Source organism: Hibiscus syriacus, unplaced genomic scaffold, assembly GCF_006381635.1.
Source record: "Hibiscus syriacus cultivar Baekdansim isolate YM2019G1 unplaced genomic scaffold, ASM638163v2 tig00001478_pilon, whole genome shotgun sequence".
NCBI lineage: Eukaryota > Viridiplantae > Streptophyta > Magnoliopsida > Malvales > Malvaceae > Hibiscus > Hibiscus syriacus.
Window position 1 is genome coordinate 1,343,902 of NW_024061874.1, and position 23,155 is coordinate 1,367,056.

Here is a 23,155-nt window from a genome sequence, read left to right on the forward strand (position 1 = left end):
TGAAGCTTGTCTTTAAGAGTTTGGCTCGATTTCTTGTAATTGGGCCTAATGGAAAAGTTAGCCCATTCTCTTTGGCAAAGTGGCTTGTAGTGCATGTATCATTATCGTATAAAAATATATGAACATATAAAATTAACTTATTCAAGCCATTTTCATTCTTAAATAACAGGTAAATCTACTTTTCATATATCAATTAAACATATAATTTCCATTTCATTTCGATCAAAAACCCAATGTATAATAGATGAGAATGCAATGTACACGAGTCATATAAATGAGTGTATTGCATGTAGTATAACTGCCTATGAATAAATTGCATATTTAGTGCCTTGTGAATCAATTGCACCATAGGTGCCTTATAACTGGTTTGCACATATAGTGTCATGGTTGTACAGGTACTGTAGAACAAACAACATTGTACCTGTAACCAGGAATACAATGCACTAGCATTCTATATGTGAGACAACATATCACATATGTGCCATCAAATTTATCTATTTCTTTCTATAATGTACACGAATGTACCTATGCAGGATCAATCGATAAAAATTTCACCTCATGGAATGCCAATTGTACCAACAAATCTCAATGCGCACAATGGGTTTTTTAACAAATTTCTATACTATTCACTTATCAAAGTATCATATATCTCTGAACTAGTAGTTCATACCCTAAAATATTTTGTAAACATAAAACCATTTTTATTAAAGCATTATCGAAATATACCATAATATAATTCAAACATTTTGTTTTGTTCATTCGAAGTTGACTCATCGTAAGTCATCCTTATATATATATATATATATATATATATATATATATATATATATAATTAAAATGCACTAACCTTAAGCCTCACTATTAAACCTTTAATGTCGATAGACCTTCACTTTTGTACTTGTTCCTTATCTTTTGACTATTCTGATTTCATTTTACATGAGAATTGATTTACACAAAGCACACATTTCAAATCACATGATGGTACCTTTACTAACATGATATGTGCATATTAACATAAAAATTGCTAGAAATGAAATAATGCATATTTGATAATAATTCCATTTCACATTATCAATGCTAACTTAAACTCATTCAAAATAACATTTCAAGTCCCTAAAATATTCATCCTTGATAAGAGTTCACAAGACTTTTCAACATTTCACATTTAACCACTAATAAGCATTTCTTTAAGAACCATCCTAAAATTTCAAATTTATTAAAAATGGTCCACTTCCATTTCACCTTAAATTCAATATCAATCACCAATCTCAAATATTCCATTAATATATTCAAATTAGTGCATCAGCATTTGATTAATTTTCATTTATTTCCCTAATTTTCCAATATATTTATATGGTCCAACTTATAAATTCCAAATTGGTCCAAATCACATTTTAAAACATGTAAAACCATTCATACACCAATTCTAGCCCTTACGAAACTTTTGCATAATTTTCCCTATTTTTCTCTTTGTTCGAACCTAACTAGGTATTTTTAGCATGGTTTTCACTTTGATTCAAGCATGAATTCAAGCTTCAAACATCATTCCATGATTCTACAATTATTTCCATATAAAAAACAATCCAAATTCAATCTTCTCTATAAACTCTAACCTTAGCCAAACTCATCTTCATGCATTTCTAATGATCTTCAATAAAGTTTCATGCTTGGAAATGATTCTACAACATCCATAACGTCATAATCAAACTTTATTTCATAGAAAATTCAATCTCTTATTCATCCACCCTTTCCATGAAATCAATGATCCAAGAAATAAACATGACATATTTACACCAAATGATAGACAATTTGATGTACCTTAATTCTCTATTTCATTCTTTAATCCAAGAACCTAAGGAATTTGCTTAAAATGAAAAAGAAAAACTTCCTTACCTAGCTCGGTGTTCACAATAAGTGGGGAAGATGAAGGAAATTTCTTGATTCTTACTTAAAATATTCAAATACACCTATTATAATTATAATTATAATTAAAATGAATTATAAATTCATTTAATGAGAAATTACCTTTAACCTTTTAAAATCATGATAATTACCAAATTACCATGCTACATCATGCTTCATCATCCTTACATCATCAAAGTCAAACATAGACAAAGAATTTCTCATCTTCCAACTTTGCCCATGAATTATTCTAGAAATTACAATAATATATTTTAATCTAATGGCCCCAATTTAACATAAATATGTCAGGGATCAGTTTATCAGGCAATAAAGAAAGATTTTTTCAAAGCAAGGCAACCGGATAGTCGTTATTAGTGCGAGTTCAATAAATGAGTCAGTTTGCAATAGAGTTGGTTCTCAGTGAAAATGACCATTGTGAATGGCTTACGAATGCTTACATCCAAGACTGAAGGAGATTATGTTGGCATTGAATCTTCCCACATTCTTGGAGGTGGTAAACCTAGCTAAAGCTTTGGAAAGAGCTCAGAATGAAAAATTTGTAGAACAAAAAGTTCAGACAACTAAAAGATTACGAACACATTCAGTTTCATTCTGTCTAAATGAGGTACAAGTTCCAATCCCTTATTAAAACATATCTGAAACTGGTGCATCTAGTCTAAAGGATCTATACATGAAGATCCAAGCATTCTCAGATGTTTGTAACTGTGCAGGTAGATCATCTTAGACTAAGTTTCGCTTATGTGAGAGTTGTGGTAGATCACATTTAAGAGTATTGATTTGTCTCTGACTATGCTTCTGATGTGGAGAAACTGGTCATTTCAAGGAGATTGTCCTATGTCAACTAGAGGATCAGTTAGACTGAGAGATCTGTAGCAGTGTCACAAATAGGTAGAGATAGAGGTAAACCAAGAGGAGCTTTAGATATGCTTCACAGCTTTAAATGTGTCCCTCAGCCATAGTTTATAACATCAAGACTGATGAGAATTAGAATGATCCAAAAATCATTACAGCTACGTTATATTATAATAAACCTGCATTTGTTTAATTGATCTTGGTTTTACACACTCATATATTAGAAAAGAATTTATTAGAGAAAAATGTATCCCCTTAGAATCAATCTCAAGTGATATAGTTCGAGTTTCTAGTAAACTTGATAGAATACCTTTTGAGAAGTCTGAAATAATTTTGGGCATGGATTTGCTATCTCCATATCATTCAGGATTGTCGCATGAACCGATTAGTTTTGAAGGCTCTAGAAGGCCTTGAAATTATAGTGATTGGTGAAAGAGTGAATCCACTATCTAAGATTAGTACCATTGGGTTAGGATGGATAAGGAGTTTGGGTCTACTGTGGCAAAACACGGGCCTGGGTGATGGTAGGCCTCAGGTGGTAAATTACTGAGATGCCCAAATGTTTATGAAGCTGCATGAGTCGGCATTAGTTAGTTCATTTGTTAGAATCCAGTACATGCAGCTGGGTACTTGTAAATATATAAAACTGTACCTGATTCCATTTGGAATCATCTCTTATGAATGAATGAATTCATTTTCTCCTAAATTCCTTACTATTCTTTTCTGAAACCTAAATTCTTCATCCTAATTCATAACAATTGGTAATCAAAGCCTATTCTTGATCCAACTCAAGTTGGGTAAGCAGAAAACAACATGGTGAAAAATAAACCTCTAGAAATTTCAAGAAACGAGCAGTGGAGAACCATCCAAGACTGCACCGAAATGGTGGGAAGAACATAAAACTATTTGGGAAAATAGACTCAGCAACTTGGAAGCTAGATCAGAAGAAACCAGGGAATGCCTTCAAAGAAACTTGAATCTATTGGCCAAGAGCGCTGAAGAAATAGAGTAGACAACTCCCATAAGCAAGCAGCAGAATTTGGATAAAACCCATGCCAAAAAAGAAGATTTACGAGACTCTCAATTCAATTCTTGTGGTGTTTTTAATAAAATACTTTCCCCTCGTGATGTGCAACAAAAGATGCTTAAAGAGTCTGATTCGAGTGTTACTAGATATCCTAAATCAACTCCAATTCAGATGACTTATGAACAACAAATTACATGGAAAAAACGTATAGATCGACCTTCATTGGATACTTCTCAACTCATTTTTATCCACCTCAAAATTTATTCACGTGAAGAACAAAGGGAACATGATGTTTCTCACGTGTTTGATAAAATGCCTGTAAGAGTAGAAGACGAATTTCAATCGATGTTTAGAGAAATTTATTTTTTAGAGTTTATGAATGTCAATACACATGTTGAAGTCTTTGATCCTTATTTGTTTCGGCTTTGTTGATGGGAATAAGTATAATTCCATTTGCTGGGAGTTTGAGTATGACTGGAGATTGGTTCATTTTATAGGCCACAATTTGTCTGTCAACAGCAAAAAAATGGGTTGTTGTATTCGGATATGAATTCTTCTGGGTCATGGTTATGTGTGGGTCTATAATTTTTATGGGTGTTAAGCTTATGATTTTGCATGAGGAGAGAGCAAGAAAGTTGTGGGAATTCTTTAGAAAGCTTATGTTTTTCAAAGGTGATGACACTAAGGCAGTCCAGAAACTTGTTATCTCCATCGGGCATATGTGTGTGAAATAAATTTCTGTTTTCATGCCTATTTTCCAACCTGCAAAAACCAAAATACAGTAGCTCCTCAGCTACATTCTGCAAATTCTGAGACAGTTACTAACTTCAACTTTGGGAATTCATTCTCCGCCAATGCTTACTCTGCACTTGGTATCTCCACCGTACCCCCTCATATTCCAGAATCTGCTGCCCAAAGCAGTAATGGGAGCTTCAACTCTCAGATGGGCTCTAAAGCTCCTGTCAGTTCACATGTGTCTGCTCAACGTCAAAATAACAATGATCTCCTGGATGGCTTAAATTAACAACCAGGCTCAAAGCCTTCAATGGCACCACAGACAGTTACTTCATCGGCAGGAGTACTTGCTATTGTTCCAGTTTTAGAACCATTGAAGGATAAATTTGAGACGAAGTCGGCAGTTTGGGATGATATATTGAGCAGAGGATTAATCAATCTGAATATATATTGACCTAAAATAAATTCACTGGTTGATATTGGAGTGGACTTTGATGCTCTTAATCAGAAAGAAAAGAGTAATTTGCTCAATTCAAATACTGCTGAGACTAAGCTTAATGTCTCATAAGCCCTTGCACATGCATTGCAAGAAAAGGTGGCAGTACTGTTGTTTTTATCGCAACAGGAAGAAAGGCATTTACTTGAGAAAAATGTTAATGCAACTCTTCAGAAAAAGATAGGTGAACTTCATAAAAATTTGCTTCAAGTTACAATTGAAAAGGTGAAGGCTCTCCAGGAGTTGGCACAGTTCAAGCGGAGATATCAGTTATTGTAAACGAAAATCAGTAATGAGATATCAAAAGGGTTTGATCCTTGGGGACAATGATCATTTCAAGGGAAAGCGAATGTCATAACTATAGGGGAAGTCAACAAAGAAAGCAGCAGGAATGAGTTACTTAAACAATTAACAGAAAGATAATTTACTGTGGGGGAGGAGGTTTACCTAAAGCTGCAACCCTATCAGCAAACCTCTTTAGCTCAAAGGTGCATCATTGTTTTCTACGATCCATCTTTGACCTGGTTATCATCAATCAAAGATAAAAGTCGAAGATATTCCTAATATGGCTTTTAGAACCTGAACGGCTATTATGAATTTGTGGTGATGTCATTTAGATTAACAAATGCCCCTACAACATTTATGAACCTAATGAATTGTGTATTTCAATCGTATCTCAACCATTTGGTGGTGAAATTTATAGATGATATATTGGTCTATTTCAAGACAAAAGAAGATCATGATAAGCATGTTCGTATTGTACGTCAGATGCTTTGGGATAAAAAGTTATATGTTAAGTTGTCAAATTGTGAATTTTTGTTATCTGAAGTTGCTTTTCTCTGCAATGTGATTTTTGCAAAAGGAATAAAAGTTGATCCCAAGAAAGTGCAGGCTATAGTGAAGTGGAAAACTCCCAAGAATGTTTTTGAAATTTGAAGTTTCTTTAGACTTGTTAGATATTTTCGAAGGTTCATGAAGAATTTCTTGATGGTTGCTTTCCTTCTGACCAAGCTGCTAAGGACCAAGAAAGTTTTAAGACGTTAAAGAAGATCTTGATAGAAGCTCCAGTGCTAGTGCAACTAGAATTCAGAAAATAATATGTGATCTATAGTGACACATCTCATAATATGTTGGGATATATATTGATACAATAAGGAAAAATGGTAGATTACACTTCGAGACACCTTAAGATGTGTGAAAGAAATTATCCTACTCATGATCTAGACCTGGCAGCGGTGATATTCACTATAAATATTTGGCGCCACTACTTATATGGTGAGCGATGCTACATTTACACATATCATAAAAGTAAAAAATATATGCTAACTCAAAAGGAATTGAACTTGAGGCAAAGGAGATGGATATAATTCCTTAAAGATTATGATGTAGCCATTAATTACCATCTGAGAAATGCTGATGTGGTAGTTTACACATTAAGCCGAAAGATCTTTTCTACATTGAGAGCTTTGGATGCTCGATTATCGATGGTGGAATATGGAACATTAATTTATGAATTAAAGTTAAAGCCTACCTTGTTGGATCGAATCAATGGTCTTTAAAGGAAGGATTAAAATTGAATGTCAAGGATTGAACAGGTAGAAAAATATGAAAACAAAGTTATTGAAGTGAAGTTTGATTGATGTTTATACTACCGAGGACAAATCTTTATTCCAAATGATTAAGGATTAAAGAAAAAACACATTTCTAAGGCACGTTATAATCCATTGACGATGCATCCAGGAGGAAATAACATTTATCACAACTTAAAGAGCCGATATTGGTTGCTAGGCATGAAAAGAGCTATTACTGAGTTTGTTTCTAAAATTATGACATGTTAACAAGTAAAAGTGGAGCATCAAGTGCCTTCTGGACTAGTGCAACCAATTTGCATTCCTTAGTGGAAATAGGAATGAGTGACGATGGACTTTGTGACAAGGTTGCCTTTGACACCCAACAAGAAATATTCAGTCTGGGTGATCGTGGATAGATTGACAAAGTCAGAACTTTATCCCGATTCGATCTGATTATTCTTTGGATAAGTATGTTGAATTTTACATTAAGGAAATTATACGATTACATGGAGTACATGTCTCGATTGTATAGGTTCTAGAAGTCCTTACATAAAGCCTTGGGTACTAAACTTAATTTCAGCATAGTTTTTCATCCTTAGACTAATGGGAAATTAGAATGAAGAATTTAGATTTTGGAGGATATGCTAAGGGCTTGCGCAATTTATTTTAAAGGTTCGTGGGAAAAGTACTTACCCTTAACAGAATTCACTTATAATAACAACTACCAGTCAAGTATTAAAATAGCTCCTTATAAAGCTTTGTATGAAAGAAAATGTCGAACGCCTCTGAACTAGTACGAGTTAAAAGATCGAGACATAGTGAGCCCAGATCTAATTAAAGAAGTGGAAGAAAAAGTAAAGACTATATAAGATAATCCCAAGGTAGCAGCCAATCGACAGAAATTTTATTCAGACTAAAAGAGAAGAGAAATTGAATTTCAGGTCTGCGATAAAGTATTTCTTAAAGTGTCACTATGGAATAAGGTCCTGCAGTTTAGACGAAAAGGAAAATTGAGTTCGAGGTTCATTGGTCCATTTGAAGTTGTGAAAAGAATTAGTCTATGATTCGAATGTATCTTTCGGATCCTTCGCATGTCATTACATCGGAGGAGAGATTCAACAAATCTAACTTATTAAGAAGAATCAGTGAAGATATTAGAGTATGAAGTTAAAGAACTAAGGAACAAGACAATTACACTAGTTAAATTTCTTTGATGAAACTATAAAGTTGAGGAAGCTACCTGGGAAAAAGGAGAATATATGAAAAAATAGTTTCCTCATCTTTTTGCATCATATATGCAATGAAAATTCAAGGACAAATTTTCTGAAGGAGGAGAATTATAATATCCCAAATTTTGTACTAGTGACAAAAACATAAATTTTGAAAGTTTAGTAGCTAAAGTAAAAACTTTGCAAATGACTAGTAACCAAAGTATAATTTTAAGTTATTTTGGTCCGTAAATAAATAGTTCACCCCTAAAAATGACATTTTGGGTTTCATATTTTTCATCTGGAGCTTGTATTAGAAGCTAAAAAGCGATAAAGTTCTGTAAAATATTCAGATAATCGGATCGAATAGAAAATTTAAGAAAATTTTAAGGTTGCTAGTATGAGGCTAATAACATTATTTTCATATTTTTAATCAGTAGAATTTAACATGAATCGTTTGATTTAAGTTAATTTTTCTTTGTTAAATTATACTAATTAAGAAAAATAGAAATAACATTATTACATGGTTGATCCCCTGGTATTTCCTCCATATTAATTTGTATAATGCCGGATTTTTGTGTTATTTTTCTCGAGTTTGGTAAAGCTGCAAAGTAACTTAGGACAACTTTTTCCTTATTTACTTTTGTTTCTTCTCTTGTCACATTATTCTTGTCTTCTTCGGTTTTTCTGATCCCCATTAATAATATTTCAACATACAATTTTAGCAAAAAAAAACTATTAAAAAATTTGAAAATAAAAATAATAAAAGCCATAAATTGTAATTTAAAAAAATTAAAAATGTTTAAGAAAGTATGTCATGATGGAAGAGGAATTAGGGCTGGGAAAAGGGGAAATTGGGAGAAAATTATCTCAGTTAGGGATTTGGAATGGGGAAGAATTGGAAAATGGAAAGGTTGGGGAGAAAAATGAGATTAGTACCATTGGGTTAGGATGGATAAGGAGTTTGGGTCTACTGTGGCAAAACACGGGCCTGGGTGATGGTAGGCCTCAGGTGGTAAATTACTGAGATGCCCAAATGTTTATGAAGCTGCATGAGTCAGCATTAGTTAGTTCATTTGTTAGAATCTAGTACATGCAGCTGGGTACTTGTAAATATATAAAACTGTACCTGATTCCATTTGGAATCATCTCTTATGAATGAATGAATTCATTTTCTCCTAAATTCCTTACTATTCTTTTCTGAAACCTAAATTCTTCATCCTAATTCATAACAATTGGTAATCAAAGCCTATTCTTGATCCAACTCAAGTTGGGTAAGCAGAAAACAACATGGTGGAAAATAAACCTCTAGAAATTTCAAGAAACGAGCAGTGGAGAACCATCCAAGACTGCACCGAAATGGTGGGAAGAACATAAAACTATTTGGGAAAATAGACTCAGCAACTTGGAAGCTAGATCAGAAGAAACCAGGGAATGCCTTCAAAGAAACTTGAATCTATTGGCCAAGAGCGCTTAAGAAATGGAGCAGACAACTCCCATAAGCAAGCAGCAGAATTTGGATAAAACCCATGCCAAAAAAGAAGATTTACGAGACTCTCAATTCAATTCTTGTGGTGTTTTTAATAAAATACTTTCCCCTCGTGATGTGCAACAAAAGATGCTTAAAGAGTCTGATTCGAGTGTTACTAGTTATCCTAAATCAACTCCAATTCAGATGACTTATGAACAACAAATTACATGGAAAAAAGGTATAGATCGACCTTCATTGGATACTTCTCAACTCATTTTTATCCACCTCAAAATTTATTCACGTGAAGAACAAAGGGAACATGATGTTTCTCACGTGTTTGATAAAATGCCTGTAAGAGTAGAAGACGAATTTCAATCGATGTTTAGAGAAATTTATTTTTTAGAGTTTATGAATGCCAATACACATGTTGAAGTCTTTGATCCTTATTTGTTTCGGCTTTTGTTGATGGGAATAAGTATAATTCCATTTGCTGGGAGTTTGAGTATGACTAAAAGGGAGATTGGTTCATTTTATAGGCCACAATTTGTTCTGTCAACAGCAAAAATATGGGTTGTTGTATTCGGATATGAATTCTTCTGGGTCATGGTTATGTGTGGGTCTATAATTTTTATGGGTGTTAAGCTTATGATTTTGCATGAGGAGAGAGCAAGAAAGTTGTGGGAATTCTTTAGAAAGCTTATGTTTTTCAAAGGTGATGACACTAAGGCAGTCCAGAAACTTGTTATCTCCATCGGGCATATGTGTGTGAAATAAAATTCTGTTTTCATGCCTATTTTCCAGTCTGCAAAAACCAAAATACAGTAGCTCCTCAGCTACATTCTGCAAATTCTGAGACAGTTACTAACTTCAACTTTGGGAATTCATTCTCCGCGAATGCTTACTCTGCACCTGGTATCTCCACCGTACCCCCTCATATTCCAGAATCTGCTGCCCAAAGCAGTAATGGGAGCTTCAACTCTCAGATGGGCTCTAAAGCTCCTGTCAGTTCACACGTGTCTGCTCAACCTCAAAATAACAATGATCTCCTGGATGGCTTAAATTAACAACCAGGCTCAAAGCCTTCAATGGTACCACAGACAGTTACTTCATCGGCAGGAGTACTTGCTATTGTTCCAGTTTTAGAACCATTGAAGGATAAATTTGAGACGAAGTCGGCAGTTTGGGATGATATATTGAGCAGAGGATTAATCTGAATATATATTGACCTAAAATAAATTCGTTGGTTGATATTGGAGTGGACTTTGATGCTCTTAATCAGAAAGAAAAGAGCGATTTGCTCAATTCAAATACTGCTGAGACTAAGCTTAATGTCTCAGAAGCCCTTGCACATGCATTGCAAGAAAAGGTGGCAGTACTATTGCTTTTATCGCAACAGGAAGAAAGGCATTTACTTGAGAAAAATGTTAATGCAACTCTTCAGAAAAAGATAGGTGAACTTCATAAAAATTTGCTTCAAGTTACAATTGAAAAGGTGAAGGCTCTCTAGGAGTTGGCATAGTTCAAGCGGAGATATCAGTTATTGCAAACGAAAATCAGTAATGAGATATCAAAAGGGTTTGATCCTTGGGGACAATGATCATTTCAAGGAAAGCGATTGTCATAATTATAGGGAAGTCAACAAAGAAAGCAGCAGGAATGAGTTACTTAAACAATTAACAGAAAGATAATTTACTGTAGGGGAGGAGGTTTACCTAAAGCTGCAACCCTATCAATAAACCTCTTTAGCTCAAAGGTGCATCATTGTTTTCTACGATCCATCTTTGACCTGGTTATCATCAATCAAAGATAAAAGTCGAAGATATTCCTAATATGGCTTTTAGAACCTGAACGGCTATTATGAATTTGTGGTGATGTCATTTAGATTAACAAATGCCCCTACAACATTTATGAACCTAATGAATTGTGTATTTCAATCGTATCTCAACCATTTGGTGGTGAAATTTATAGATGATATATTGGTCTATTTCAAGACAAAAGAAGATCATGATAAGCATGTTCGTATTGTACGTCAGATGCTTTGGGATAAAAAGTTATATGTTAAGTTGTCAAATTGTGAATTTTTGTTATCTGAAGTTGCTTTTCTCTGCAATGTGATTTTTGCAAAAGGAATAAAAGTTGATCCCAAGAAAGTGCAGGCTATAGTGAAGTGGAAAACTCCCAAGAATGTTTTTGAAATTTGAAGTTTCTTTAGACTTGTTAGATATTTTCGAAGGTTCATGAAGAATTTCTTGATGGTGCTTTCCTTCTGACCAAGCTGCTAAGGACCAGAAAGTTTTAAGACGTTAAAGAAGATCTTTATAGAAGCTCCAGTGCTAGTGCATCTAGAATTCAGAAAAAAATATGTGATCTATAGTGACACATCTCATAATATGTTGGGATATATATTGATACAATAAGGAAAAATGGTAGATTACACTTCGAGACACCTTAAGATGTGTGAAAGAAATTAACCTACTCATGATCTAGACCTGGCAGCGGTGATATTCACTATAAATATTTGGCGCCACTACTTATATGGTGAGCGATGCTACATTTACACATATCATAAAAGTAAAAAATATATGCTAACTCAAAATGAATTGAACTTGAGGCAAAGGAGATGGATATAATTCCTTAAAGATTATGATGTAGCCATTAATTACCATCTGAGAAATGCTGATGTGGTGTTTACACATTAAGCCGAAAGATCTTTTCTACATTGAGAGCTTTGGATGCTCGATTATCGATGGTGGAATATGGAACATTAATTTATGAATTAAAGTTAAAGCCTACCTTGTTGGATCGAATCAATGGTCTTTAAAGGAAGGATTAAAATTGAATGTCAAGGATCGAACAGGTAGAAAAAGATGAAAACAAAGATATTGAAGTGAAGTTTGATTGTTGTTTATACTACCGAGGACAAATCTTTATTCCAAATGATTAAGGATTAAAGAAAAAACACATTTCTAAGGCACGTTATAATCCATTGACGATGCATCCATGAGGAAATAACATTTATCACAACTTAAAGAGCCGATATTGGTTGCTAGGCATGAAAAGAGCTATTACTGAGTTTGTTTCTAAAATTATGACATGTTAACAAGTAAAAGTGGAGCATCAAGTGCCTTCTGGACTAGTGCAACCAATTTGCATTCGTTAGTGGAAATAGGAATGAGTGACGATGGACTTTGTAACAAGGTTGCCTTTGACACCCAACAAGAAATATTCAGTCTGGGTGATCGTGGATAGATTGACAAAGTCAGCACTTTATCCCAATTCGAGCTGATTACTCTTTGGATAAGTATGTTGAATTTTACATTAAGGAAATTATACGATTACATGGAGTACATGTCTCGATTGTATAGGTTCTAGAAGTCCTTACATAAAGCCTTGGGTACTAAACTTAATTTCAGCATAGTTTTTCATCCTTAGACAAATGGGAAATTAGAATGAAGATTTAGATTTTGGAGGATAGCTAAGGGCTTGCGCAATTTATTTTAAAGGTTCGTGGGAAAAGTACTTACCCTTAACAGAATTCACTTATAATAACAACTACCAGCAAGTATTAAAATAGCTCCTTATAAAGCTTTGTATGAAAAGAAAATGTCGAACGCCTCTGAACTAGTACGAGTTAAAAGATCGAGACATAGTGAGCCCAGATCTAATTAAAGAAGTGGAAGAAAAAGTAAAGACTATATAAGATAATCCCAAGGTAGCAGCTAATCGACAGAAATTTTATTCAGACTAAAAGAGAAGAGAAATTGAATTTCAGGTCGGCGATAAAGTATTTCTTAAAGTGTCACTATGGAATAAGGTCCTGCAGTTTGGACGAAAAGAAAAATTGAGTTCGAGGTTCATTGGTCCATTTGAAGTTGTGAAAAGAATTAGTCTATGATTCGAAGGTTACATCGGAGGAGAGATTCAACAAATCTAACTTATGAAGAAGAATCAGTGAAGATATTAGAGTATGAAGTTAAAGAACTAAGGAACAAGACAATTACACTAGTTAAATTTCTTTGATGAAACTATAAAGTTGAGGAAGCTACCTTGGAAAAAGGAGAATATATGAAAAAACAGTTTTTCTCTTTTTGCATCATATATGCAATGAAAATTCAAGGACAAATTTTCTGAAGGAGGAGAATTATAATATCCCAAATTTTGTACTAGTGACAAAACATAAATTTTGAAAGTTTAGTAGCTAAAGTAAAAACTTTGCAAATGACTAGTGACCAAAGTATAATTTTAAGTTATGTATTTTGGTCCGTAAATAAATAGTTCACCCCTAAAAATGACATTTTCGTGGGTTTCATATTTATCATCTGGAGCTTGTATTAGAAGCTAAAAAGCGATAAAGTTCTGTAAAATATTCAGATAATCGGATCGAATAAAAAATTTAAGAAAATTTTAAGGTTGATAGTATGAGGCTAATAACATTATTTTCATATTTTTAATCCGTAGAATTTAACATGAATCGTTTGATTTAAGTTAATTTTTCTTTGTTAAAGTATACTAATTAAGAAAAATAGAAATAACATTATTAACATGGTTGATCCCCTGGTATTTTCCTCCATATTAATTGTATAATGCCGGATGTTGTTGTTTTTTCTCGAGTTTGGTAAAGCTGCAAAGTAACTTAGGACAACTTTTTCCTTATTTACTTTTGTTTCTTCTCTTGTCACATTATTCTTGTCTTCTTTGGTTTTTCTGATCCCCATTAATAATATTTCAACAGACAATTTTAGCAAAAAAAAAAACTATTAAAAAATTTGAAAATAAAAATAATAAAAGCCATAAATTGTAATTTAAAAAAATTAAAAATGTTTAAGAAAGTATGTCATGATGAAAGAGGAATTAGGGTTGGGAAAAGGGGAAATTGAGAGGAAATTATCTCAGTTAGGGATTTGGAATGGGGAAGAATTGGAAAATGGAAAGGTTGGGGAGAAAAATGAGATTAGTACCATTGGGTTAGGATGGATAAGGAATTTGGGTCTACTGTGGCAAAACACGGGCCTGGGTGATGGTAGGCCTGAGGTGGTAAATTACTGAGATGCCCAAATGTTTATGAAGCTGCATGAGTCGGCATTAGTTAGTTCATTTGTTAGAATCTAGTACATGCAGCTGGGTACTTGTAAATATATAAAACTGTACCTGATTCCATTTGGAATCATCTCTTATGAATGAATGAATTCATTTTCTCCTAAATTCCTTACTATTCTTTTCTGAAACCTAAATTCTTCATCCTAATTCATAACAATTGGTAATCAAAGCCTATTCTTGATCCAACTCAAGTTGGGTAAGCAGAAAACAACATGTTGGAAAATAAACCTCTAGAAATTTCAAGAAACGAGCAGTGGAGAACCATCCAAGACTGCACCGAAATGGTGGGAAGAACATAAAACTATTTGGGAAAATAGACTCAGCAACTTGGAAGCTAGATCAGAAGAAACCAGGGAATGCCTTCAAAGAAACTTGAATCTATTGGCCAAGAGCGCTGAAGAAATGGAGCAGACAACTCCCATAAGCAAGCAGCAGAATTTGGATAAAACCCATGCCAAAAAAGAAGATTTACGAGACTCTCAATTCAATTCTTGTGGTGTTTTTAATAAAATACTTTCCCCTCGTGATGTGCAACAAAAGATGCTTAAAGAGTCTGATTCGAGTGTTACTAGTTATCCTAAATCAACTCCAATTCAGATGACTTATGAACAACAAATTACATGGAAAAAAGGTATAGATCGACCTTCATTGGATACTTCTCAACTCATTTTTATCCACCTCAAAATTTATTCACGTGAAGAACAAAGGGAACATGATGTTTCTCACGTGTTTGATAAAATGCCTGTAAGAGTAGAAGATGAATTTCAATCGATGTTTAGAGAAATTTATTTTTTAGAGTTTATGAATGTCAATACACATGTTGAAGTCTTTGATCCCTATTTGTTTCAGCTTTTGTTGATGGGAATAAGTATAATTCCATTTGCTGGGAGTTTGAGTATGACTAAAAGGGAGATTGGTTCATTTTATAGGCCACAATTTGTTCTGTCAACAGCAAAAATATGGGTTGTTGTATTCGGATATGAATTCTTCTGGGTCATGGTTATGTGTGGGTCTATAATTTTTATGGGTGTTAAGCTTATGATTTTGCATGATGAGAGAGCAAGAAAGTTGTGGGAATTCTTTAGAAAGCTTATGTTTTTCAAAGGTGATGACACTAAGGCAGTCCAGAAACTTGTTATCTCCATCGGGCATATGTGTGTGAAATAAATTTCTGTTTTCATGCCTATTTTCCAGCCTGCAAAAACCAAAATACAGTAGCTCCTCAGCTACATTCTGCAAATTCTGAGACAGTTACTAACTTCAACTTTGGGAATTCATTCTCCGCCAATGCTTACTCTGCACCTGGTATCTCCACCGTACCCCCTCATATTCCAGAATCTGCTGCCCAAAGCAATAATGGGAGCTTCAACTCTCAGATGGGCTCTAAAGCTCCTGTCAGTTCACACGTGTCTGCTCAACCTCAAAATAACAATGATCTCCTAGATGGCTTAAATTAACAACCAGGCTCAAAGCCTTCAATGGCACCACAGACAGTTACTTCATCGGTAGGAGTACTTGCTATTGTTCCAGTTTTAGAACCATTGAAGGATAAATTTGAGACGAAGTCGGCAGTTTGGGATGATATATTGAGCAGAGGATTAATCAATCTGAATATATATTGACCAAAAATAAATTCGTTGGTTGATATTGGAGTGGACTTTGATGCTCTTAATCAGAAAGAAAAGAGTGATTTGCTCAATTCAAATACTGCTGAGACTAAGCTTAATGTCTCAGAAGCCCTTGCACATGCATTGCAAGAAAAGGTGGCAGTACTGTTGCTTTTATCGCAACAGGAAGAAAGGAATTTACTTGAGAAAAATGTTAATGCAACTCTTCAGAAAACGATAGGTGAACTTCATAAAAATTTGCTTCAAGTTACAATTGAAAAGGTGAAGGCTCTCTAGGAGTTGGCACAGTTCAAGCGGAGATATCAGTTATTGCAAACGAAAATCAGTAATGAGATATCAAAAAGGGTTTGATCCTTGGGGACAATGATCATTTCAAGGGAAAGCGAATGTCATAACTATAGGGGAAGTCAACAAAGAAATCAGCAGGAATGAGTTACTTAAACAATTAACAGAAAGATAATTTACTGTGGGGGAGGAGGTTTACCTAAAGCTGCAACCCTATCAGCAAACCTCTTTAGCTCAAAGGTGCATCATTGTTTTCTACGATCCATCTTTGACCTGGTTATCATCAATCAAAGATAAAAGTCGATGATATTCCTAATATGGCTTTTAGAACCTGAACGGCTATTATGAATTTGTGGTGATGTTATTTAGATTAACAAATGCCCCTACAATATTTATGAACCTAATGAATTATGTATTTCAATCGTATCTCAACCATTTGGTGGTGAAATTTATAGATGATATATTGGTCTATTTCAAGACAAAAGAAGATCATGATAAGCATGTTCGTATTGTACTTCAGATGCTTTGGGATAAAAAGTTATATGTTAAGTTGTCAAAGTGTTAATTTTTGTTATCTGAAGTTGCTTTTCTCTGCAATGTGATTTCTGCAAAAGGAATAAAAGTTGATCCCAAGAAAGTGCAGGCTATAGTGAAGTGGAAAACTCCTAAGAATGTTTTTGAAATTTGAAGTTTCTTTAGACTTGTTAGATATTTTCGAAGGTTCATGAAGAATTTCTTGATGGTTGCTTTCCTTCTGACCAAGCTGCTAAGGACCAAGAAAGTTTTAAGACGTTAAAGAAGATCTTGATAGAAGCTCCAGTGCTAGTGCATCTAGAATTCAGAAAAGAATATGTGATCTATAGTGACACATCTTATAATATGTTGGGATATATATATTGATACAATAAGGAAAAATGGTAGATTACACTTCGAGACACCTTAAGATGTGTGAAACAAATTATCCTACTCATGATCTAGACCTGGCAGCGGTGATATTCACTATAAATATTTGGCGCCACTACTTATATGGTGAGCGATGCTACACTTACACATATCATAAAAGTAAAAAATATATGCTAACTCAAAAGGAATTGAACTTGAGGCAAAGGAGATGGATATAATTCCTTAAAGATTATGATGTAACCATTAATTACCATCTGAGAAATGATGATGTGGTAGTTTACACATTAAGCCGAAAGATCTTTTCTACATTGAGAGCTTTGGATGCTCGATTATCGATGGTGGAATATGGAACATAATTTATGAATTAAAGTTAAAGCCTACCTTGTTGGATCGAATCAATGGTCTTTAAAGGAAGGATTAAAATTGAATGTCAAGGATCGAACAGGTAGAAAAAGATGAAAACAAAGATATTGAAGTGAAGTTTGATTGATGTTTATACTACCGAGGACAAATCTTTATTCCAAATGATTAAGGATTAAAGAAAAAACACATTTCTAAGGCACGTTATAATCCATTGACGATGCATCCAGGAGGAAATAACATTTATCACAACTTAAAGAGCCGATATTGGTTGCTAGGCATGAAAAGAGTTATTTCTGAGTTTGTTTCTAAAATTCTTACATGTTAACAAGTAAAAGTGGAGCATCAAGTGCCTTCTGGACTAGTGCAACCAATTTGCATTCCTTAGTGGAAATAGGAATGAGTGACGATGGACTTTGTGACAAGGTTGCCTTTGACACCCAACAAGAAATATTCAGTCTGGGTGATCGTGGATAGATTGACAAAGTCAGCACTTTATCCCGATTCGAGCTGATTACTCTTTGGATAAGTATGTTGAATTTTACATTAAGGAAATTATACGATTACATGGAGTACATGTCTCGATTGTATAGGTTCTAGAAGTCCTTACATAAAGCCTTGGGTACTAAACTTAATTTCAGCATAGTTTTTCATCCTTAGACAAATGGGAAATTAGAATGAAGAATTTAGATTTTGGAGGATATGCTAAGGGCTTGCGCAATTTATTTTAATGGTTCGTGGGAAAAGTACTTACCCTTAACAGAATTCACTTATAATAACAACTACCAGTCAAGTATTAAAATAGCTCCTTATAAAGCTTTGTATGAAAGAAAATGTCGAACGCCTCTGAACTAGTACGAGTTAAAAGATCGAGACATAGTGAGCCCAGATCTAATTAAAGAAGTGGAAGAAAAAGTAAAGACTATATAAGATAATCCCAAGGTAGCAGCCAATCGACAGAAATTTTATTCAGACTAAAAGAGAAGAGAAATTGAATTTCAGGTCAGCGATAAAGTATTTCTTAAAGTGTCACTATGGAATAAGGTCCTGCAGTTTGGACGAAAAGGAAAATTGAGTTCGAGGTCATTGGTCCATTTGAAGTTGTGAAAAGATTTAGTCTATATTCGAAGGTATCTTTCGGATCCTTCGCATGTCATTACATCGGAGGAGAGATTCAACAAATCTACTTATGAAGAAGAATCAGTGAATATTAGAGTATGAAGTTAAGAACTAAGGAACAAGACAATTACACTAGTTAAATTTCTTTGATGAAACTATAAAGTTAAGGAAGCTACCTGGGAAAAAGGAGAATATATGAAAAAACAGTTTCCTCATCTCTTTGCATCATATATGCAATGAAAATTCAAGGACAAATTTTCTAAAGGAGGAGAATTATAATATCCCAAATTTTGTACTAGTGACAAAAACATAAATTTTGAAAGTTTAGTAGCTAAAGTAAAAACTTTGCAAAACTAGTGACCAAAGTATAATTTTAAGTTATGTATTTTGGTCTGTAAATAAATAGTTCACCCCTAAAAATGACATTTTCGTGGGTTCATATTTTTCTGGAGCTTGTATTAGAAGCTAAAAAGCGATAAAGTTCTGTAAAAATATTCAGATAATCGGATCGAATAGAAAATTTAAGAAAATTTTAAGGTTGATAGTATGAGGCTAATAATTATTTTCATATTTTAATCAGTAGAATTTAACATGAATCGTTTGATTTAAGTTAATTTTTCTTTGTTAAATACTAATTAAGAAAAATAGAAATAACATTATTAACATGGTTGATCCCCTGGTATTTCCTCCATATTAATTTGTATAATGCCGGATTTGTCTGTTGTTTTTCTCGAGTTTGGTAAAGCTGCAAAGTAACTTAGGACAACTTTTGCCTTATTTACTTTTTTTCTTCTCTTGTCAAATTATTCTTGTCTTCTTCGGTTTTTCTGATCCCCATTAATAATATTTCAACATACAATTTTAGCAAAAAAAAACTATTAAAAAATTTGAAAATAAAAATAATAAAAGCCATAAATTGTAATTTAAAAAAATTAAAAATGTTTAAGAAAGTATGTCATGATGGAAGAGGAATTGGGGTTGGGAAAAGGGGAAATTGAGAGGAAATTATCTCAGTTAGGGATTTGGAACGGGGAAGAATTGGAAAATGAAAAGGTTGAGGAGAAAATTGAGATTAGTACCATTAGGTTAGGATGGATAAGGAGTTTGGGTCTACTGTGGCAAAACACGGGCCTGGGTGATGGTAGGCCTGAGGTGGTAAATTAGGTTAGGTGGTAAATTACTAACATGCAGCTGGGTACTTGTAAATATATAAAACTGTACCTGATTCCATTTGGAATCATCTCTTATGAATGAATGAATTCATTTTCTCCTAAATTCCTTACTATTCTTTCTGAAACCTAATTCTTCATCCTAATTCATAACAATTGGTAATCAAAGCCTATTCTTGATCCAACTCAAGTTGGGTAAGCAGAAAACAACATGGTGGAAAATAAACCTCTAGAAATTTCAAGAAACGAGCAGTGGAGAACCATCCAAGACTGCACCGAAATGGTGGGAAGAACATAAAACTATTTGGGAAAATAGACTCAGCAACTTGGAAGCTAGATCAGAAGAAACCAGGGAATGCCTTCAAAGAAACTTAAATCTATTGGCCAAGAGCGCTGAAGAAATGGAGCAGACAACTCCCATAAGCAAGCAGCAGAATTTGGATAAAACCCATGCCAAAAAAGAAGATTTACGAGACTCTCAATTCAATTCTTGTGGCGTTTTTAATAAAATACTTTCCCCTCGTGATGTGCAACAAAAGATGCTTAAAGAGTCTGATTCGAGTGTTACTAGTTATCCTAAATCAACTCCAATTCAGATGACTTATGAACAACAAATTACATGGAAAAAAGGTATAGATCGACCTTCATTGGATACTTCTCAACTCATTTTTATCCACCTCAAAATTTATTCACGTGAAGAACAAAGGGAACATGATGTTTCTCACGTGTTTGATAAAATGCATGTAAGAGTAGAAGACGAATTTCAATCGATGTTTAGAGAAATTTATTTTTTAGAGTTTATGAATGTCAATAAACATGTTGAAGTCTTTGATCCTTATTTGTTTCGGCTTTTGTTGATGGGAATGAGTATAATTCCATTTGCTGGGAGTTTGAGTATGACTAAAAGGGAGATTGGTTCTTTTTATAGGCCACAATTTGTTCTGTCAACAGCAAAAATATGGGTTATTGTATTCGGATATGAATTCTTCTGGGTTATGGTTACGTGTGGGTCTATAATTTTTATGGGTGTTAAGCTTGTGATTTTGCATGAGGAGAGAGCAAGAAAGTTGTGGGAATTCTTTAGAAAGCTTATATTTTGCAAAGGTGATGACATTAAGGCAGTCCAGAAACTTGTTATCTCCATCGGGCATATGTGTGTGAAACAAATTTCCTTTTTCATGCCTATTTTCCAACCTGCAACAAACCAAAATACAGTAGCTCCTCAGCTACATTCTGTAAATTCTGAGACAGTTACTAACTTTAACTTTGGGGATTCATTCTCCGCCAATGCTTACTCTGCACCTGGTATCTCCACCGTACCCCCTTATATTCCAGAATCTGCTGCCTAAAGCAGTAATGGAAGCTTCAACTCTCAGATGGGCTCTAAAGCTCCTGTCAGTTCACACGTGTCTGCTCAACCTCAAAATAACAATGATCTCCTGGATGGCTTAAATTAACAACCAGGCTCAAAGCCTTCAATGGCACCACAGACAGTTACTTCATCGGCAGGAGTACTTGCTATTGTTCCAGTTTTAGAACCATTGAAGGATAAATTTGAGATGAAGTCGGCAGTTTGGGATGATATATTGAGCAGAGGATTAATCAATCTGAATATATATTGACCTAAAATAAATTCGTTGGTTGATATTGGAGTGGACTTTGATGCTCTTAATCAGAAAGAAAAGAGCGATTTGCTCAATTCAAATACTGCTGAGACTAAGCTTAATGTCTCAGAAGCCCTTGCACATGCATTGCAAGAAAAGGTGGCAGTACTGTTGCTTTTATCGCAACAGGAAGAAAGGCATTTACTTGAGAAAAATGTTAATGCAACTCTTCAGAAAAAGATAGGTGAACTTCATAAAAATTTGCTTCAAGTTACAATTGAAAATGTGAAGGCTCTCCAGGAGTTGGCATAGTTCAAGGGGAGATATCAGTTATTGCAAACGAAAATCAGTAATGAGATATCAAAAGGGTTTGATCCTTGGGGACAATGATCATTTCAAGGGAAAGCGAATGTCATAACTATAGGGGAAGTCAACAAAGAAAGCAGCAGGAATGAGTTACTTAAACAATTAACAGAAAGATAATTTACTGTGGGGGAGGAGGTTTACCTAAAGCTGCAACCCTATCAGCAAACCTCTTTAGCTCAAAGGAAAAATTTAAAGCTTGCTACGAGATACTTCGGTCCCTATAAAATACAACAACGAATTGGGTCAGTGGCGTATAAGTTACAGTTACAATCACATTCGAAAATACGTCTTGTTTTTCATGTCAGTTTACTCAAGAGAAAAATTGGAAAAGAGCGAGTACCTTCAATTGATCCTCCAGAGATCATGAACGATGGTTAGTTGAAAGTTTACCCAGCTATTGTGTTGAATAAACAGATGGTTGAACACCAAAACCAGACAGTAACCCAACTGTTGATTCAATGGACGAATATGGGACAAGCAGAGCCGACTTTGGAAAAATATTCAGTGTTGAAAACTTAGTTTCCATATTTCGATCCTTGGGGACAAGGATCTGGTGGAGGGGGTATTGTCATGATGGAAGAGGAATTAAGGTTGGAGAAAGGGGAAATTGAGGGAAATTATCTCAGTTAGGGATTTGGAACGGGGAAGAATTGGAAAATGAAAAAGTTGGAGAAAAAAATGAGATTATTACCGTTGGGTTGGGATAGATAAGGAGTTTGGGTCTACTGTGGAAAAACACGGGCCTGGGTGATGGTGGGCCTCTGGTGGTAAATTGCTGAGATGCCCAAATGTTTATGAACATGCATGAGTCAACATTAGTAGTTAATTTGATTCCAGGACATGCCAGCTGGGTACTTGTAATATATAAAATTGTACTGATTCCATTTGGAATCATCTTATGAATGAATGAAATCATTTTCTCCTAAATTCCTTTCTATTCTTTTCTGAAACCTAACTTCTTCATCCTAATTCATAACAATTGGTAATCACAGCCTATTCTTGATCCAACTCAAGTTGGGTAAGCAGAAAACAACATGGTGGAAAATAAACCTCTAGAAATTCAAGAAACGAGCAGTGGAGAACCATCCAAGACTGCACCGAAATGGTGGGAAGAACATCAAACTATTTGCGAAAATAGACTCGGTAATTTGGAAGCCAGTTCAGAAGAAACCAGGGAATGCGTTCAAAGAAACTTGAATCTATTGGCCAAGAGCGCTGAAGAAATGGAGCAGACAACTCCCATGAGCAGCAGAATTTGGATAAAACCCATGCCAAAACAGAGATTTACGAGATTCTCATTCAATTCTTGTGGTGTTTTTAATCAAATATTTCCCCTCGTGA

The 23,155-nt window shown here is 34.4% G+C and overlaps 1 long non-coding RNA gene across 1 annotated transcript; it reads left to right on the forward strand.

The window, feature by feature from the left end:
- Positions 1 to 5,093: 5,093 nt before the first annotated feature.
- Positions 5,094 to 21,608, forward strand: LOC120127162. Its single transcript, XR_005516515.1, has 4 exons — positions 5,094 to 5,132; positions 10,572 to 10,649; positions 16,066 to 16,143; positions 21,530 to 21,608. It is a non-coding gene; the product is annotated as an uncharacterized LOC120127162 (long non-coding RNA).
- The last annotated feature ends 1,547 nt before the right edge of the window (positions 21,609 to 23,155 follow it).